The sequence below is a fragment of the Chenopodium quinoa genome, unplaced genomic scaffold (genome assembly GCF_001683475.1).
Source record: "Chenopodium quinoa cultivar QQ74 unplaced genomic scaffold, ASM168347v1, whole genome shotgun sequence".
NCBI classification, from domain to species: Eukaryota; Viridiplantae; Streptophyta; class Magnoliopsida; order Caryophyllales; family Amaranthaceae; genus Chenopodium; species Chenopodium quinoa.
The window spans coordinates 8,086,183-8,105,502 of record NW_018744367.1 but is presented as its reverse complement, the minus strand read 5'-3'; positions in this window follow the sequence as shown (position 1 = coordinate 8,105,502).

Here is a 19,320-nt window from a genome sequence, read left to right as displayed (position 1 = left end):
TGTTGCCCCGCACAGCCTTTGTTGTGCCAAGCCACGTGCTAGTGGCTGACAGCATCGCTCTCGTGTTATGCTGGTCCTGGCACCGTGCTTGCAACGCACGCAAGTGGTGGCCTCAAAGGTCATGTTGCTGTGCGAGCTCATGCTGCCTAGCAACCGCATACCTCGCCACACACAAGCCTACTTTGCACCAAGCTGCTGCACCAAGGGAGCTGCTCACACAGACCAATGCACTAGCACGCCGCGCACTCTCAGCAGCCACATGTGTGCTGCACAAGCAACCCAACTGGCCAAGAGTTATGCTCGAGGCTTCGTGCCTTGATTTGCGTGCTTGTGCCTCTGAATTTTATTTCGATTTTTACTTGTGTGACATAAAAATTAATTCTAAATTACTTTTAGAACCAATATTGAGCAATATGAAAATAAAATAAGTCCAACTTAATTAAATTTAATTTTAGTGCACAAACCAAAATTAATTTAAGAATCATTCTTTAAATTAATTTTTACTCAACTTGATGCTACAAAATTGAGGGCTATTCACATAATTAATTAAACCAACAAAAATTAACAATGAGATTTGACAAAAGGAGTTGGAAAAATAAACACAATCATCCAACGAAAAATTTCTCCAACGCTAACTTGTGCAAATTTGAAAAATTACATTCTTCCAACATGAAGAGTAATCAATTTTAATCACAAGTTTGAACATTTAAGACTTTAATCAACTCAAAATTGATTAAAACCAAATATTAGTTTCTTATGCAATTTAGAAAGTTAAGATCCAACCAAATAAACAATTAAAGATTGAATATTTAAAATTTTAGGGGCTTCAAAAATACATTTTCACCATAAACATTCACACTCCAAGCAATTAATTTGCAAAATGTGAAATTGCAAGTTGATGTGAAAATAAAAGCTAACCAAATTAAGCACCAATTATGACTTCATAAACATGCTTAATAAGGGTTAAAATTTCAGAAGTTTAGTGGTATAATCAAACACAAAATCCAACAATTGCATGCCATAATTAATCAAGGTTTAAAGATTTAAAATTTTTCGTCAAAAACGAAAAACCCCTCGAAAAACCACTTTCTGGGTGGATTTTGGCTTCAGGAAGGCCACTTCTAATCATAAAGTGGGTAAAGTCTAATTTAGAGCGTCGATTCCACCCAAAATTCACTATTTTTGAGTCAAAATCGGAGTTCGTAATGCAAAATCAGCATTAATACGATTTTAATCCAATTAAAAACGAACTCCTAATCTAATTAGGAAGTAAAACCAGAAATTTAAATCTTTTTTAAATCACCTTAATTAATTTTTAGTTGTAAAAATTAAATGCAAGAGGCTCTTATACCGCTGTTGGGTTTTGCGGTGACCGACACCGCGCGGAAAAAAAATTCGATAACTGGATCGCATGCATAATAATTACAACATAAACAAAAGCATGAAAAATAAACATAAACATAAGAGAAGAGAGAGAATGCTCACCCTTGTAGCGTGCTTCTCTCAACCTCGAGCTCGGACTTGAAAGCTTCAAGTTCCGCAAGTGCGAGAATCTCCAACTGCTCACACTCACGCTACCGAACCGCACTGGTCCCTACCCCGAAGCTTAGTCAGGGCTAAACCAAAAATAACTTAGAGTTATTAAAACAAAGATTTTCTCTTCTTGCAAATCCCTTAAAATTCACCAACCCAAGTGTTCTTTCCCAATGCCAAATGATTGGTATTTATAGGGAATAGTGCCCTTGAAATCCCATCATCTTTCAACGTGGGATAGTTAGTAAAAAGGCAAAATAGAATTTAATTTAATTCCAAATTAAATTAAATAGCCATGAAAAAATAATCAAACGGCAAGTGTCATCACACAAAGAGGGAATAGGTGGGAGAACCACCTTGGCCTTGGAGAGCAAGCCAAGGCTTTCCCCCACCTACTCGATCAGCCCGGGCGGTTGCCCTGCCTTGGGCAGCAAGGGCAGCCTTGCGCCATAAGGCTAAGCCTGCTAGCTCTTGGTCGCAAGCCCAAGGATGCCACCGCAAGCCCACGCACGTATGCAAACCCAGCAGCGGCACCCGCAAACGAGCAGCATTGCAAGCCCAGCAGTAGCCTCGCAAGCTTGGCTTGCTTGCTGGCCTTGCTAGGCAGCCCGGCTTGGGGTGCTGTGGCGCACAGGCACACGAAGCAACCCTAGCCAGGCCCGTACACCACGGCCAGCCTAGCTTGGTGCCTTGTTACTTGCGGCCCTTAGCCACTTCCCTACGATCCGAGGCGTGGCTAGGGCTCGTGCTATCCTCGTAATTTTTAGCACGATATATTATTTGATTATTTTGCTCGTCTTTGTCGATTCCTAAAATCGACTCGACGCACGACGCTCGGTTTTGACGCTTTAAGCTCGTAATCCGACGCCTTTGTTCGTAAAACTCTATGACTTATTTAATCCTTCAGATTAATTTGTCGCTTCAATTCGGTTACACGATTAGGAGTGACACGAAGGGTTCAGTCAAGATTAAGTTGTAATATTAATTATTCATTAATATTACAAATTGGAAGCGGCCTCAAGCTAAGCATTCCGATCACTTTACCTCACTGAATAATTAGCTTTCTAATTAATTCCAAACCCTCTATCGGAATAATACACTTGTTCGAAGGACAACATTCCTTTCAGCAAGTGGGGCAAGTGTGTTATTGATTGGTAATAAACTGATAAGAAAATTTGAACATTAAATCCCTCTTTCAACCTCTTTCAAGTGGGGCAAGTGTGTTATTGATTGGTACTTAACAATTAATTTACTTTGACAAGGGTGTTATTGTTGGTAAAATGATTTTTTTTTTTTTAAAAAAGCAATTTAAGATCAACCCCTCTTTCAACAAACCCTAACAAGGTGGGTATACCCAACCATGATATAGGACCACCTAATAAAAAAGATTTAAAAAAATTGATTTCATTTTTTAACATTTTGATGATCTAAAAACAAGTAGATGAATAATTAATGAATTCATTATTGTTAGAACAATTAACATGCACATAAAACGGGTTACTCGATCGGTTAAGGGATACTCGGTCAGGGGTTACTCCGTTAGTCAGGGGTTACTTGGTTAGTCATGGGATACTCGGTCAAGGGTTATCCGGTCAATGTTGTAGTACCCCGTATTTTTTAAACGTATTTTCTAATTAATTAATTAATTATTATTTTCTAAAAAGGGTATTTTAGTAATTTATTTTACTATTTGAATTTTGGAGCCAAAGTAATATTTGAATTTTGGTGCCAAAAGAATTTTAAAAACTTAATCATTTTTTTGGGATTTTGGATAAGATTTATTATCCATTTATTTTATTTAAATACAGGATTATATATATATATTTCGGATATTTTAATTAAGAAAAATTATATTTTATTATTTAATCAAAGGTCCAAAAATTCCTAATTGATTAGCTATGAATTTCGGATTTTCCTGTGGAAAATCTGATTTTCTTAGTTAATTTATTTAGTGAATAATTAGTATTTTCTTAATTGATTATTTTATACAATATATGTTATTTACACAATCATTTTTATTCCTTAAAAACTAGCAAAGTAATTTCCTAAATTTTTAAGGGGAAATCCGAAAATATGGGCTTAGGAAAGCTCAAATTTTCAGCCACCATATTGTATTTTGAGCAAAATTACTTTGGTAATTTTTGTATTTTAATTATCTCCCATGATTCAATTATTTTCCTTAATTCTTATTTTCCATCTCCTAAATATTTGATCATCTTATTTCCTTATCTTAAATTATTCTTGATTATTCCCCAAGCAAAGACATTTGCCATATTATTTTTCATGACAACATACTTTCCACAATTAATCATTCCTTAGTCACCATAATACTAAACTTTCCTTAATTATTTAGCTCACTTCTTCAAGTAATTCCTTAAACCAATTCCATGGATACCTTGAAATTGATTGGATTGAATGAGAATGTTTTATAAGATTTTTATGATGATTGAATTAAATTGGATTGAATTATGATTTATGAACTAAAGCATGTTTAAATAATTGGTTTTTAATAAATGATTTTGAAGGAATAATTTTTATATCATGTTTTGAATGATTAAATTATTTATCATGTTTAAAAGGTTTAATTTTGAAAGCATGTTGAAGTAAATAAAAAGGAGTTTTTGAGTTGTTTATTATAAAGATTTGGATTGTTGAACTAAACCTGTTTTATTGAATTATTATTTATAAAAGCTTTACAAGCATGATTATTATACTAATCCCACTATGAGGATTCATTGAAGACTATGAACTTTGTATGACTTAGTCTTTCCTCAAGAATAGCCTTTCTAAATAAAGATACTAGCTTGGGGGGTGTGCACACTTAGAGAGGAATTCAGTTTTTTGAAAAGAATTGATTTTAATAATCACTATTATTGAATTATTGAGTTATTGGAATTATATTTGAGTATATTGAGAATTGGTTTTAAATCATGGGTTTTGGAATTTGGATTAATCATTGGAATTAGTTTTAAAAGTATGTTTGCTAATAAATTGAGTTTACTTATCTTGCACTTATAGTACAACTTATTTTGCTAATCCGTATTTCCTATTTGTTTTGGTTCGCCCTGTTTACCTTAATGGTAAGCAGTGTTGACTATTTTCAGGTGGAGTCAATAAATGAGCATTGGGAGTCACGGGATGTTTTTCACCTAGATCTAGGAATGTTGGTCTTTGTTTCTATTTTGAGTACTCATGACAATGGTTAGAGTTTCCGTTGCAAAGTTTTTGTTTGAACTAGTAGTTATGAGTAGCCTTGTGTAATCACGCGACGGTAATACACCTAAGTCTATCTCTACATTATAATAATACATATTATACTGGTATTTTCGTAGAGGGAGATTTGGGGGTGTTACAAATGTTTTGTTGGGGTTACTCGGTAAGTGGTTATTCCGTTGGTTAGGGGTTACTCGGTTAGTCAAGGGATACCTAATGTGGCCAGCCACAAAATGTAGTTGTTAGCTGTAATAGTAGTTGTTAGCTGTACGTGTAACTATTAGCTGTCAACTAGGTATTAGCTGTGAAAATAAATAATTTAGTATGAGTGTTTGCTAAAGTAGCTATTGACTAGTTATTAATGGTAAAATTCAATTCTAAAAATATAGAAAAAAATTCCAACATTAACGTACCTAGATTTTTACAAAAACTAATAATACTAACCTTTTATAAAAGCTACTCCATCCAACCACTAAACTTTACTCCCACCACTACAATGCCAAAAACAACCTAAAAGCTACTGCCGAACATGCCCTATGTATAAGTACAATTTTTTAAGTTTAAATGTCAAATACATAAATTTGGCAAAAATATATTTTTCATTTTTCTAAATATAGAGTAATATTTTGACTAAGGATAGATTTATGGAAAAATATATCACCATGATTTAAGGAAAACTAAGCTTTTTTTTTTTTTTTTTGCCAATATTTTTTTTTTCATTTTCCTAAAAAAAATTAATGTTTTTTCTTACTTGAGATATTTAAGGATATATTTTTTAAAAAATATCACCATGATTTAAGGAAACTTCTAAGTAATTTTTTTCATCAAAAAAAAAAAAAATATTTCATACATTTTAATTTTTTTTATATAATAACTGCAATTTTATTTTTTAACCAACACCAATTAATTTTTGCTTTTTAAGTCAAACCAAAAAAATGAACAACCCAAACAAAACCAAAGTTTAGTATAGGATACGGTTTGAACTGAAAAATAGTTACAAGTATATGGTGAATATATACGTTTTTTAGATTATTTTTTTGGAAAACTAGAATTGTTTTTCTTTACAAAAAAATAAATAAAAAGTAGAATCTTTATTTATTTCATAAGCTAGAGTTAGAAATTCGCACACTATAATTTTTCTTAAACGTTATACATGAAGTGCTACTCATATACACCGACACACTGTTGTTTAATGTTCATATGCTATGTGACGAGTTAGAATTAGAGGATTAATATAATTCATTTTCTTTAATTGTAAACACGTGACTTCTTCGTACCTTCATTAATTTTTCCATAGATTTTTCTCTATACCAACATTAAGGCAACAATTAATTTCTTAAAATCTTATATATATCTAGAAAAAAATAATATCAAAGCGTATATGAAATTCCAAATTAATTATGAAATCATTACTTTTATGTTTGTAAAAATTGAGGGATCCGTGTAAGTTAATGATGAAATTATGTTTTTTTTTTTTTTTTTTTTTTTTTTTGACAAAAGCAAATGATAATAATAAAATTAGAGTTTACAAATAAAACCTAAACCTTACTATATGGCTTTTAACATTTAAGTCTTTCCAACTTTCGACACTAAAAACCTAAATACATAACTGGAGTTGGCCGGAAAAGTTGCGAATTAGGACCTCTTTATAGACCAAAGAGCGGATACATACTTCAAAACATAAAGAGAGCAGAGAGAATCGAAACTGTTTGGTCATGGCTAGTTTAACTTTACCTAATGGGATCAACTTATCACCACATAAGGCCTTCAAACCGATCACATGGACATGTGACCTATCATTCATAAGCTGTTCTTGTTTGCAAGAAATCTTTAACAATGTCGAGGCTCGTGAAACCCCAAAACAAAGTTTGAGCGCCTACTTCGGATAGAAAAAATCAAAATTAATGATCACAATGATCACTCCAATGAAAGGAGCAGAATGACAACCATAGTCACTCCACCATAAAACACACCACACCCTAGCCATGGCCAACTTCTCGTTCGTCCTCCAAACAACGACAACCCAAGTTACCTCTCTCAACACAATAACGACACCAAATCCCTTGACAAAGTATCCAAACTCCCTCCTCACACAATCATCCAATAAACTATAGCCAAAACAACCAGAAAAACAGGACAACAACCAAGAAAGGCTAAAATAAACCATATATAATTTTAAAATATTAGGTAAACTCTGAATTGAAAGAAGAAAAACCATACTTAGATAAGATGACCAAATTAGAGATCCCCTCTCGAACACAGAATCCGAAACCATAATAGCAAAGAACCTCAAAACCCTAACCCTAACTTCACCGTTTCCGTCACGAACCACTCCTGACGGGGGCGTTAGGCCTAGCCCCCAGCGCAAGGACCCACGAAACCCTAACCCTAACTTTACCGTTTCCGTCACGGTCAAATTTACTGATGACCTTTATGACGGCAGCGTTAGGCTTAGTCCTTAGGCCACTTGTTTCGCCGGCAAAGAACTCTGACCGTGAACCACCCTCTCAAAGGTGGGCAATACTTAAGGGCTACTCTAAAACGTGTTGGCCGTGGAAAGGGGTACCACCACCCCTTCAAAACTGAAAACAGAGGACTTCAAAGATGAAAAAAAAAGGGGAGGACGGCTGGGATGAGAAGACGGAGGAGAAGAGGAAGCGGAGCCTCGCCGGCGTCTACACCGACTTGAGGGGTGGAAGGCAAAGGAAAGCAAGGGAAGGCAAGGAAGCTGAGAAGGGGAAGAAAGGTGGAGAAAAGCCACTTAGAGGGAGCTAAAGGAGGAGGAACCTCGCCGGAGAAGCGGCTGCGGCGCCGAATCTCTGGCGAGCCCTAGGTTTCCGGCAGAACAAAGAGTTTGGGGGAGGAGAAAGAACAGAGAGTTTGGAAACGCTATATACCTAATGATGATATTAAGTAAAGTTAATAAAAAATTAAGTTTGAAGATGAATGTTCATTTATATATGAAATGGAAGATTGATTTAAAGAACGACATTGTTAAGATATATATATGTAAATATATTGCTTAGTCAAACTTATCTTTTGTATCCTAGTTTTGTAGCCTAGTTTGGTGCCTTGATAACTCTTGAACATTGTATTGCTGACAAAGGGATGCATCGCAATACTCACGGAATTGAAAATGTTCAAATATTCTTTCATGATTTTTTTTTTAAAAAAAAAGAAAAAGAAAATATTCCTTCATGATATTAACGAAGATTTTTGAAACATTGGTTAGTAATTATTTTGGTCTTGTTTCATTTTTTATTCATACAAAATCATTTATTTGATTTTTGTACATACTTACATTAGATTTTTCATTATTTATTTACATAATTGAAACAGTTAAATATAGAAAAAGATTTTGTCATATATTCCCTCCTCAAATAACTCCCTCCTAATCAAACAAAAATGCTAAAATTATGTAAGTCTTTCAATTTATTTTTTTTCAACATAAACTAACTCCCAATAAGTAAATCAATGGTACTGTTGCTTCAACATTAAACTAACAAAAATTAAACACGAAATCATAAGATAATACGTGATTTTTTAACCAAACTATGTATACATATAAATAAATTGATTTCAATCTCATTAATCAATTTAAATTGAAGCGTAAATATGATGATTATACATTAGTATTACTGATTTCATATACAGTTTGGTAATTTAAGGATGAGTTTTGGACAAAAAATAAAGGTTGAAGGTTGAAGATGAAGTGCGCCATTAAAGATGGATGAAGCTATCAAAATGGAGATGAAACTTTTAAAATGGGGATGAAGGTGTATAAATGTTTTTTTTTTAATTTATTTTGGACGACTTTTATCAATTTTACAATTTCTTTGGATGATTTCTTATAATATTATAATTTGGAAAAAAGAAAAATTTACCCTCTAAAAGTAAGAACAAACAACGCTTTAGTGACTGGTCGCTAAGTTGTCATGACTTAAATGATGTGTAACTTAGATATTTTTAATTTTTTAAACATGTAATGTTCGAAGGTTAAGATTAAGCAATAAACAATATCAACGGTTCAGATTTAGTCTCTTATTGTAGTCGACCATAACCATCCGTAGTCGACGACTATGCTAGAACCATCCTTTTCCTTCATATAGTTAACAAGTTAATTTAAGGTACAGTCTGATGTGAAGTGTTTCTCCTTTGTCTCCCTTAGGTTGTCTGCCACCTTTGTTCAAAGGTCCTTTCCTAAAAATTAGCCTTAAAAACTTCCTTTTGCAAGCTAAGTATTTTAATTTGCTTCTTTGGCCTTTTCACATACTTCCCCTCACCAGGTTCTTTCTTTTTTCTGTTTTTCTTTGAAGGTCTGTCTAGCATAACCCTGTAAGGAGGTAGGAGGGGTTCTAGTAAGGTGGACTTCTCCCACTGCTTTTTCCCTCCCATACTAAGGAACTTAGATGCATAAGTTGTGACATGATAGGCTAGATGCACACATTCTTCATAGCTCAATCTTTTCTTTGCAATGCATGCCAACATGGGATTCCCATCAAGGTCCACTTATAACAACCACAAGTTCTATTCTTAAAATTTACAGCATAGGTATCTTGCTCCCGATCCACTTCAAATATCATGGACATATGCTTGTCTTATTCTCATGTTGCACACTTGTTTTTGTCCCCTCTAAATCATCTTATCAACACTTGGCATTATGGGACCCTCAAAATCCTTTTAAGCCTTCTCTCTTAGTTTACCATCTCATCATGACATAACTACGAATCCATTCCATCAAAGATATAAGTGGTTTACCCCTAGCTAGCTTCTCTCAAGACATTATTGAAAATTTTACAAAAATTATTCAGCAACATTCCTAACTTAGCCCAAGAACTAAAACCATGCCTAGACCAAAGGCACACATGGATATCATTTAGGTAGTTATATGCCTTTGTACTCATTTTCTTAACCTCATCCATATATGGACTAGAAATTGATATTGTATAATCACATGTAATTATAAACCTCAATTACTAAAAAGCAACGGATAAACATGTATGCACGCATCTTAATAACTTGTACATATACATACCGTAGTGGAAGACCTTGTTGCTTTCCAAAAAGACTCTTTGTATGTCTCTCCTGGACACTTCTGTTTGAAGTAAGTCCATATCCGCATCTTAAGTTTTGAAATGATAAAGGGAGAACTTCACAAGAAAGGGTACCTCTAACCCTTCTTGAAGTGTGTTACTCCAGAAAAAGGACGAGAGATCCTAGAAGATCTTCACTCTGGTTACTGCGCTTCCCATGTAGGCGGCAGGTCGCTTGCCCAACGGGCAAGGCGGCAGGGTTACTTTTGGCCTACTTTAGAAGCAGATGCAATGGTGATAGTGAAAAAATGTGACAAGTGTCAAAAGTTTGGCAAGCTAATTCACCGACCGGCTACTGATCTCACTGCTATCCATAGCCCACTACCGTTTTCTAAGTGAGGCATGGATATTCTGGGTCCCTATACGCCTGCTACAGGCGGCAGGAAGTACATACTTGTTGCAGTCGACTACTTTACTAAATGGGTAAAGGCAGAGGCTGTCAAAGAAATCAAAACAAAGGATGTGATTTCATTCATTTGGAAAAACATCATCACTCGGTTTAGGGTGCCCATGTCTATGGTTTTTGACAATGGTCCCCAATTTGAGACGCCTGTTCTCAAAAACTGGCTGGGAGACCAAGGTATTTCACATTACTTTCCATCAGTCGGCCATCCACAAGCAAACGGCCAAGTAGAAGCTTTTAATAAAATCATCTCAGATGGGCTCAAGAAAAAGATTGAACGAGCAGGCGGCCTATGGGCAGATGAACTACCACATGTTCTTTAGGCCATTAGGACGACTGAAAAAGGGTCAACTGGAGAGACTCTATTCCTCCTAACCTATGGTGCGGAAGCTGTTCTTCCAATTGAACACTACGAGCCGACTCTTCGAGTAATGTTATACAACGAAGAGGCGAACGGGGAGTCCATGCGTCTGGCTTTGGACTCACTCCCAGAAAGGAGGGTCAATGCAGCCTTGCGCCATGAAATTTACCGCCTGAGAATGATCAGATCATATAACAAAAAAGTGCACAAGCGTCCACTCAAAGTGGGGGACTTTGTACTAAGAAATATGGAAGCAGTCGATAGGGCTAATGAGTCTGGCAAATTAACTCCCAACTGGGAAGGACCCTACCGAATCTATGAAGAGTCCGGGATGGCACCTACCGCCTGGAAACACCAGACGGCCAACTCTTGCCTCGAACCTGGAATGTAGATAATCTCAAAAAATATTATTTTTGAATAATGTAAATAGCCGAGAGCTACCTAATAAAAGTTCACTATTTCACTTCATTCATTTTGTACTAAGAGGGGCATGCCTACTGGTAAAACAGTCGGCTACTCTCCATGCTCTTTATTTACGCGTTTAATTAAGAGGGGCATGCCGCTTGTTCTAAACAACCGGCTACTCTCCCATACATAGTTCACTAAGAACTATCCTAGGCCTACGGCCGAAATGATCAGACCAGGAGCCAAGCCAGTTGATCCAACTTTAAGACCAATCCGACCTGTCCCAACATCATAGCAGGCGTCCGGTGACATCCATCCAGATGAAATTTGTCGCATAGAGCAGCTCCCTTTTGGGTGGAACATTGTTCTATAAATTAATTACACGGCACCTATACGACTGTCTACTAAGACAACCACGTAGCCGTTTCTGAGACAAGGATAACTCTCACTGGTCCAACAAGTGTTTGCAATTAGCATCCCCGTCAGATAACCGGCTGTACTACTTGGGATAAGTACAGTCGGTACCTTTTGAGTTAATAGCCAACAAACATTGGCGAATAAAGGGGTCCAATCGGCTTTTGCGCCTGGTACCTCTACTACTCAAACAATAGTGACGACGACTAAGTAACGTCCATGTTTACTTAGTCACTCCTTAAAACTTGGTTTGAAATTGAAAAAGGTTTTCACATACCGCCTTTCCTTACTAAGTTATCACACCTTGAGTAAAAATTCACCAAGGTTTGGTAAGTTAGGGGACTAACCGGCCTATGCCGCTTAGTGCCTCTCCTACTCAAACTAACCATGACCAGCGAATCATCTCCCTCATACTTAGCCGATTTCAAAAGATATGACGGGACCGCCTGTCTAAAGGTGAACCAGTGATCAAATTATGTTAGAAACCGGTTGGATGAATGGCCGACTGATCGCCTAGCCTGGAAATAGCCAACCAGTCGTCCAGGGGCATAGGCAGCTCCTACATTGTACCTGTCCGCAATTATCGGCCACACAAAACAGTCGGTGTGACATGCAAGCGGATATCAGAGTTTCGACACTTAGCAAAAATAAAAGAAAAGAGCACAATTCGAAATTTGGCAGCTAAGGCGACCTAAAAAGATGGTCGCCGAAATTCTATTAACAGCCGGCCATAAAGACCGGCACAAATATTCAAGACCCCGGCCCCCTGGCCGGGTAATGACACAAAAATAAAACCGGCCATAAAGACCGGCAAAGTATTCAAAGACCCCGACCCCTTGGCCGGGTAAAAGAGATACAGAAATAGACGGCACACAGGCCGAAAAGAAGAGAAAAAGAAACATAAGCTTCAAGATGGGAGTAGATCTTCAACAACAACAGCCGCCTGATCAGCAAGAGACGCCTGCTCCTGAGAAGCATTCTTCTTGCTTGTCTCGGCATTAGCTGCACCCTTTTTCGGCACCAGGGCCACTACCGGCTCCTCCTCCTCCTCCAGCGCATCATTCTCAGCAGCCGCTTGCAGGACTTCTTAGTTATACGTTTCAGAGCATCGGCGAAATTGTTTTTCCCAAGAAGCAAAGTCGGCGTTTGGAAAGAGGCGAGTCTAGGTCATGCGCTGGATTTGGGCTGAGTCCTCCATCATGTCTCGAACCAAATCCTTCTTCTCTTGATCAGCCTTGGCCAAGAGCTCTTTAGTGAGGCTCTTCTCCTGGTTTACCAGGCGTTCCTTGACACGCTCCAAGGATTTCTCCAAGGTGTCGTAGTGCAGCATCTTTTGCCTAAGGTTCTGGATGGTCGCCTCCAACTCATTGTTTCTCTTCTTGGCCGCCTCCAACTCAGTCCTAATAGCAAAAGTGGCCTGCGCCTGATAATAAAGAATATCAGTTGTCAAAATTTCATTTTGGGCAATTTGAAACATTGCCTTATCACAGTCAGAGGCGGTCATGGCTTTAGTAGCCTTTACCTCTTTGTTCTTCGCACTAATGGGTTTGCGAAGGCCGTTTACTCGGAGCAGGGACTGAATAAAAGAAAATAGGGGTCAGATTTCAAACGAAAAACAGGCGTCCTGGAATTAAACAACAAAAATACGCTAAGTATACCTCAGCAAGGAGCCCTGCAATTCCATCTAGGTCCAGGGTGCCGACACCCCGAACCGCGTCTCTCTATGCTGGAGGGACGGCTTTGATCATGGACTTGGCCACTTCGACCAGGTCCGGTTTTTGAGAACCGGCTGCATCAAGAGTGAACAAGAATTTTAGACAAGGCGAAAGAAAAGTTGGTCAAAGTCTAGAAGAGCAGTTTCATACTTCTAGGCGGCCTGCTGAGAGTTTGAGAAGGAGTGGTCGGCTGTTTGTCAGCAGTCGCTTGTTTCCTGGCAGAACCAGGCGAACTCGCCACAGTCGTCTTCTGGGCTTTGGAGTCCGGCTTTTGGGAGGAGGAAGTTCTTGGTGTGCCCGCCTGTAAAAAAAAAAAATGGTTAGTATGAGTATAAGCCCAACCTTTTAACAAAAAAAAGGGGGGGTGAAAGCTGGGAACTCACTAAGGGCGTCTCCTTGGTGGGAGAGTCAGCTGATGTGTGTTGTTTCATAATGGATACTCGCAGCATAGCAGTCGCTGTCTTGGAGGCGGTTATTTTTCTCATGGCTTCCGCTGCATAGAGGAATGCGAAAGTTAGAAAAATTCAGAAAATGATTTCTACAAGGGTACGTATTCGACAGGTCGGCTACCTCTAGAGTACCAACTGCTAAGGCCACAAGCGGCCAGGAAGTACTCGTCATAGAGCCATTTGTAACTCGGAACGCAGTGCAGGGGTACTTGCTCTCGTACCCCTGTAGTAGAGTCGACCCTGGTCTCTACTTTAAAGAGTTCTCGGTCCAGGATCTCTTTTTTAGCTTTGAGAGGGACAGGGGGCATGCTGCGACCGCCTGCAAGAAGAGGCGGGTCTCTGTTCCACCTATTAAAGCGTTTGTTCAGCTCTTTGTCTGAACTCTCAATAATGAGGAAGATGCTTCTCCAATCCTTCCATTTGTTCTCTTTACCTCTTGTCATGAGGTAGCCTCTATGGCTCGTCAATTGGTACCAGCCGGTACCGCCTGCCTTAGGGGTCCGGCTGAGATAGTTCATATGGGCGAATGCCTCGAAATTTGGCTCCACCCCATACATTTCACACCCGGCTACATAGCCGAGAACATTGAACCAGGAATTTGGGGCTAACTGCCATAACCCCAACTCATACCCATCAAGGATTCGTTGAACAGCCGGATGTAAGGGAAAACGCAGCCCAGCCCTAATGGCCGCCTCATAGCAGCCAAAGCAGGCGCTATCATAACTGGTCCCAGCCAGCCAGACGACTGTGTCTTCCGGATCTGGCACAAAAACCAGAAAGCCAGGGCCCATTGCATGGTCCGCTACGAAGCTGCCCACTTTCTCTTGCATGGCCTTGATTCGGCCATTCGGAACGGTGCAGTAGTAAGGGGTGTTTTGCTCTCTTTGAGTGGCGGATGGCTCCGCCCAATTGTCCCCCTTCTCTACTGAATGGGAAAGTCTCGCCTCTTGTAGGCGGTTGTGCCCCTCCTCTAAGTCGAGAGAAAGGTGACCAGAAGAGCTGGAGTCGGACTCGTCTTCTGAAGAGCCCGAAGAGTCCGACTCCTCCCCTCTCCCTGAGGGGCCCGCCTCCTCTCCTTCAGCAGGAGCAGGAGAATACGTAGACATGTCTACGGTAAAATGGGAAGAGACCACCTTGATCCCTCCCTCAGAGTTGTCGGCAGCCGAGCCGCCTTGGTTCACTTCAACATCTGGCGTTTGATCAAATGTTTCACTAATCGGCACCTGGAAGGAGGAGCCGTCCGAATTGGTGATCCTAGCTGTTCTTTTTGTTCTCGCCATTATGTTCTGCATAGACATAGAGACATTCGGACTTTGTATAAAGGGCAAAGATTGGTACGAAAAGGGGCAGGCGGCACTCCTAGTCTTAGAATCAGCCGTCCCTGGTGACCGGCTGATCACTAACCTAGGTCGTGTCGAGTGCTTCCGAGGTGCCATTTCATAAAAGAAAAAAATAAAGAAAAGTAAAAGAATAAGAGAACAGACGGTTACCTGAACGATTGAGAAGTTGACGAAGATCTGGAAAGTAATCTGAATATCAGCCGGCTTGTCAGAACAGGCGGTAGGCTGGAAATGTCCAAAATGTCAGAGCAGATTCAGGGGTCCGAGTGTTCTCTTAAAAAGTTCTCAAGTGTGAACAAATGTGAAGTCAACATGCCCTTATATAGGCAATAGAAGAAGTCGAAGGGACACTCTTCAAATTCGAAAAATGAGCGGGAAAAACTCCCGGCCTTTCACCAAACGACACCTGTAGCAGGCCGTCGCCTGTTACGAGCCGACAACTGTCACAGGTGACATGTAACTAGTCACGTGCCACTTGTGAGGGGCAAATGATTAAGGGATTTTGCTCCCACCAATCAGAATGTGCCATGTGGGCCAATCAGGTCCTGCCAAGTGTCCTCTAATTGGACCTGTCATAGCCTGCCACGTGGCACGCACCAATTTGTCCACCAAGGACCTATTATGTCACGACACGTGTCATCCTCCATGCCTAATGGAAAAACCGGCCACCTAGGCCCAACTTCCAAGGGAAGCCCAATCAGCCCTAGGTTAACCGAAAACCTAGGATTGGCACGCATCCCGAGGTTATAAATACATTCATTAATCCTCATTAAACGGGATTAAGCAGATTAATCACTCTCACCCAAAGAAGCACATTTTACCTTTCCGCATTAATTACTCCTTAAACAATTTCTAACTTGACCGTTGGAGGCGGAACTCCAATCACTTGGAGTCTCCGTTTGTTTTGCAGGTACAGACGTCCGGTTCCAGTCTCGGAATTGTAACTCTCCCGCAGGACATCAAAAAACCCCGAAACACCCATAATGAGCTACATGTTTAAATTAATTCTTTTATTCAATAGCTTGAAATTCGATGATCCATAAACAACTTTTATTAAGTTACTACACTTTTAAAGATCAATCCTTTAAATCATAAAATTATATTTTACCTCAACATAAAAAATAAAAAATAAACATTTACTTAAATCTTGCATACGCAACATTTATTCAAACAATCATTAAAATAACATTTACCAAAACATGCATTCAAACTTGTATCAAGGACCTAGCCACCTATATGTACCTTGATCAGAACAATTAAGGTATGACTACTACACTACCTCGATCAAGGGAATCCTCCTACACAATAAAATAACCTTAATTAATATAAGGTTTAACAAAACAACACAAAATAATACTCTACTTGTGCATGAACCACCTAGATATTAACCTTTATAAAATCAAGTCTTGTTTATTTTTAAAATAGCAAATTATATATTTTATCATCAAAATAACAATCTTAGTATCATAATAGTGTTGTTAGTACCAAAAATTGATATAAATAATCATAATATGATTAATAATATAAGTAAAAGAGAAGTATATATTTTTTTTTTATCAACTAGGTGCATGCGGCAATAGGTGAAAGAAAGAAGGTGTTGTTCGCACCTTCTGGCAGCAGCTCAAGGCAACGGCTTCCGACAGATTATTGGCGACAATTGGGTGGTTGCTGGCGACAAGGATGGTGGCAGCAGTGGTGGTTGTTCGGTGGGCAGCACTTGGTGTTTATTTAAGTTAGGAGGAGGAAGAAGTAGAGGAAGAAGAAGGCGTGAGTTAGGGAGTTGAGAAGAGGATTTTCTGATTTTTTTTTTTTTTTTTTTTTTTTTGGTGTGAATGAATGAAGGGGATTAAGGGTCTATTTATAGGTCATTAAGGGTGGAAAAGATAGAGTTCAAAAGAGTGTATAATTAAGATAAGTTTGGTGAGTTAAGTGAATTTGAATGCAATTTAGCCTAGGTTAATTTATGTGGGAAATTAAATCAAAAGATGAGGAGAGAAATAGGATAAGTGTTGATTTGGTTGAAGATCAAGATTATCTAGAATTTAGCTACTTAAGGCTTAAGGAAAAATAAAATACTATCATCCTCAATATTGTACGTGGAATCTCTCTTTTTTTAAAAAAAATAAATATATATATATATACGAAAATCATTAAGAAAATAATTAGTTTGATAATTAAATTGGTTAATCATTAAAATACAACTATAAAATATCTTAGATAATATCAAAATCTAAATTAGTTGTAAATCATAAGATAATTAAGCTAAGGTTGTTGTTAAGTATTTTTAAGATAAAATCCGGAAAATAATATAGTTAAGTTCGGAACGACGTACATTAATTAAAATATGGACCGACCAAGATCATAATTTAATTTAGAAATATGAAAATATTTAATTTGTTCGAAAGATTTTGGCGCCAAAATTTAAAATTTATTTTGGCTCCAAATTTGAAGAAATTTCTAATTAAGAAAGTATATCCAAAAATTAGGAGTATTACAGTTTCTAACACCGAGGGATAGGATTTGCGGCGTATTCTGCCTTTAAGGTGTTTTTGACATCGAGGTAGATTAAAAAGGATTCAACATTTAATTTATGTGGTCACTAATTATTCAAGAATTAAATTGGTATGTTTGATTGCTTGAATGATTTACAATGTTTGATTGTGCTGTGGTTTGAGAGTCATCACCAAGTGTAATGATTTGTAAACAACGTAAAGTGAAAGAGATTACACACCAAAACTCTTGGAACGTATATACCTTGAGTATGAACATATGGGGGGAGTTATGCGACTTTATATTTGACCATAACTTCTACTGGGAGTACAGGACGCTGTATTTTCCTTTTATTTATTTTATGCGCAGGACGTCCAATCACTTTATGTGACATTTGCCTACCCGGTTAGCTCCCGGTGTAGTTTACCAATTTATTTGAGGCAGGGATTTGGTTGGAAACCCGTTCGATGTGTAATTAAAATTAAAAGAACATTGGTATTGGTCTAGTTAGGTATTGAATGTTTTGTATGCTTGTAAACAGGTGCAACACAGTAAGTTGTGTGATGGTAGGATGAAAGCATGTTATTAGTGTGTTTTATTACGGTTATGTACTCAGCATTGCTGATCGTGTGTTTGTATGTTTGTTTGGCCTTGTCTTTACCTTGGCCCTACGACAACCCATTTCTAATGGCAAGTAGTGGGGACAAATAGAGAGAAGCTTTTCAGGTGATGAAGCATTTTCATGAAGGGCATGAGTGAAGAGCGAATCATGCTTAGTTCTCATAAGAATATGATCTGTTTTATTTGCTTTGAATATTATTTATTTCATTCTGTTCATGAGACTAACACAAAGGTTTTAATATCGTTTGGTTTTAAGGGCCTACAATAGTTCCAAGTTGTAGGTTGACTTTGTTTGACTTTACTTTCGTTTGGTTTGACTTTTTAAGTTGACTTGTTTTAAATGGTTTTAAAGGTAGTCTTCCGCCATGTGTGATTCTTTGATATTTTCCTTAGCTGTTTTCACGGTGGCGATAATGTCTTAGATTTTCCTATTTCGTATTTTTAAAAGGGCAAAATAGGTATTTTAACAAAAAGGAATTTCTAGGGTGTTAAAATGTGTGCTAGGATTAAAATCTTGAATTCTAGACATTTAACCTTTGCTGCTAGATTGACCTTGATTAACTTAGTTTTATTAAGTATTCAAGTCTATTGGGCTCAGATTATGGTGCTTCCTAAGTTTTATCAATGAAATCTACAGGAATTATCTTTGGCATAGTGATTTGGGTAGAAGACTAGGGTATGTTGCGTATGATATGATCTGCAAAAGGAAGAAGGAAGGAGGGCTAGGAGATATGAATGCTGAAGACTGGAACACTGCAACTCTGGGAAAACATGTTAAGACTCTTGCTCAGAAGCAGGATAACCTGTGAGTTAAATGGGTAAATGATGTTCACTTGAAGAACTAGAACTAGATAGATTATCAACCTAAAGCTGATTATTGTTGGTATTGGAAGAAAATCTGCAGAGTTAAGGATAGGCTGAAGGGTGTTTTAATTAGATCTTGCTCAAATAGGGTAGGGAATATATAAAATCAGTAAGTTTTACAAGCTTTTGAGATTTGAGCTTCCAAACTACAACTGAGATAGATTTCTCCATTAAAGCTGGATCTTTCTTTACTTATGAGATTCTTCATTAATGATAAAGCAAGTAAAAAGTCTAGGGAAATTCAAAATGGTGCTCTTGAATTTTTTATTTTTCTCAATGGTAAACAACAAAAAATCAAATTATCTTCGGTAATTAACAATTTGTGTTATTTATTCAGTGGTGACATTAATGAGATTAATCTATAATTAATATCCTAACCATAATTAACTAAAGGTGAAATGACTTATATATCCTTGAAA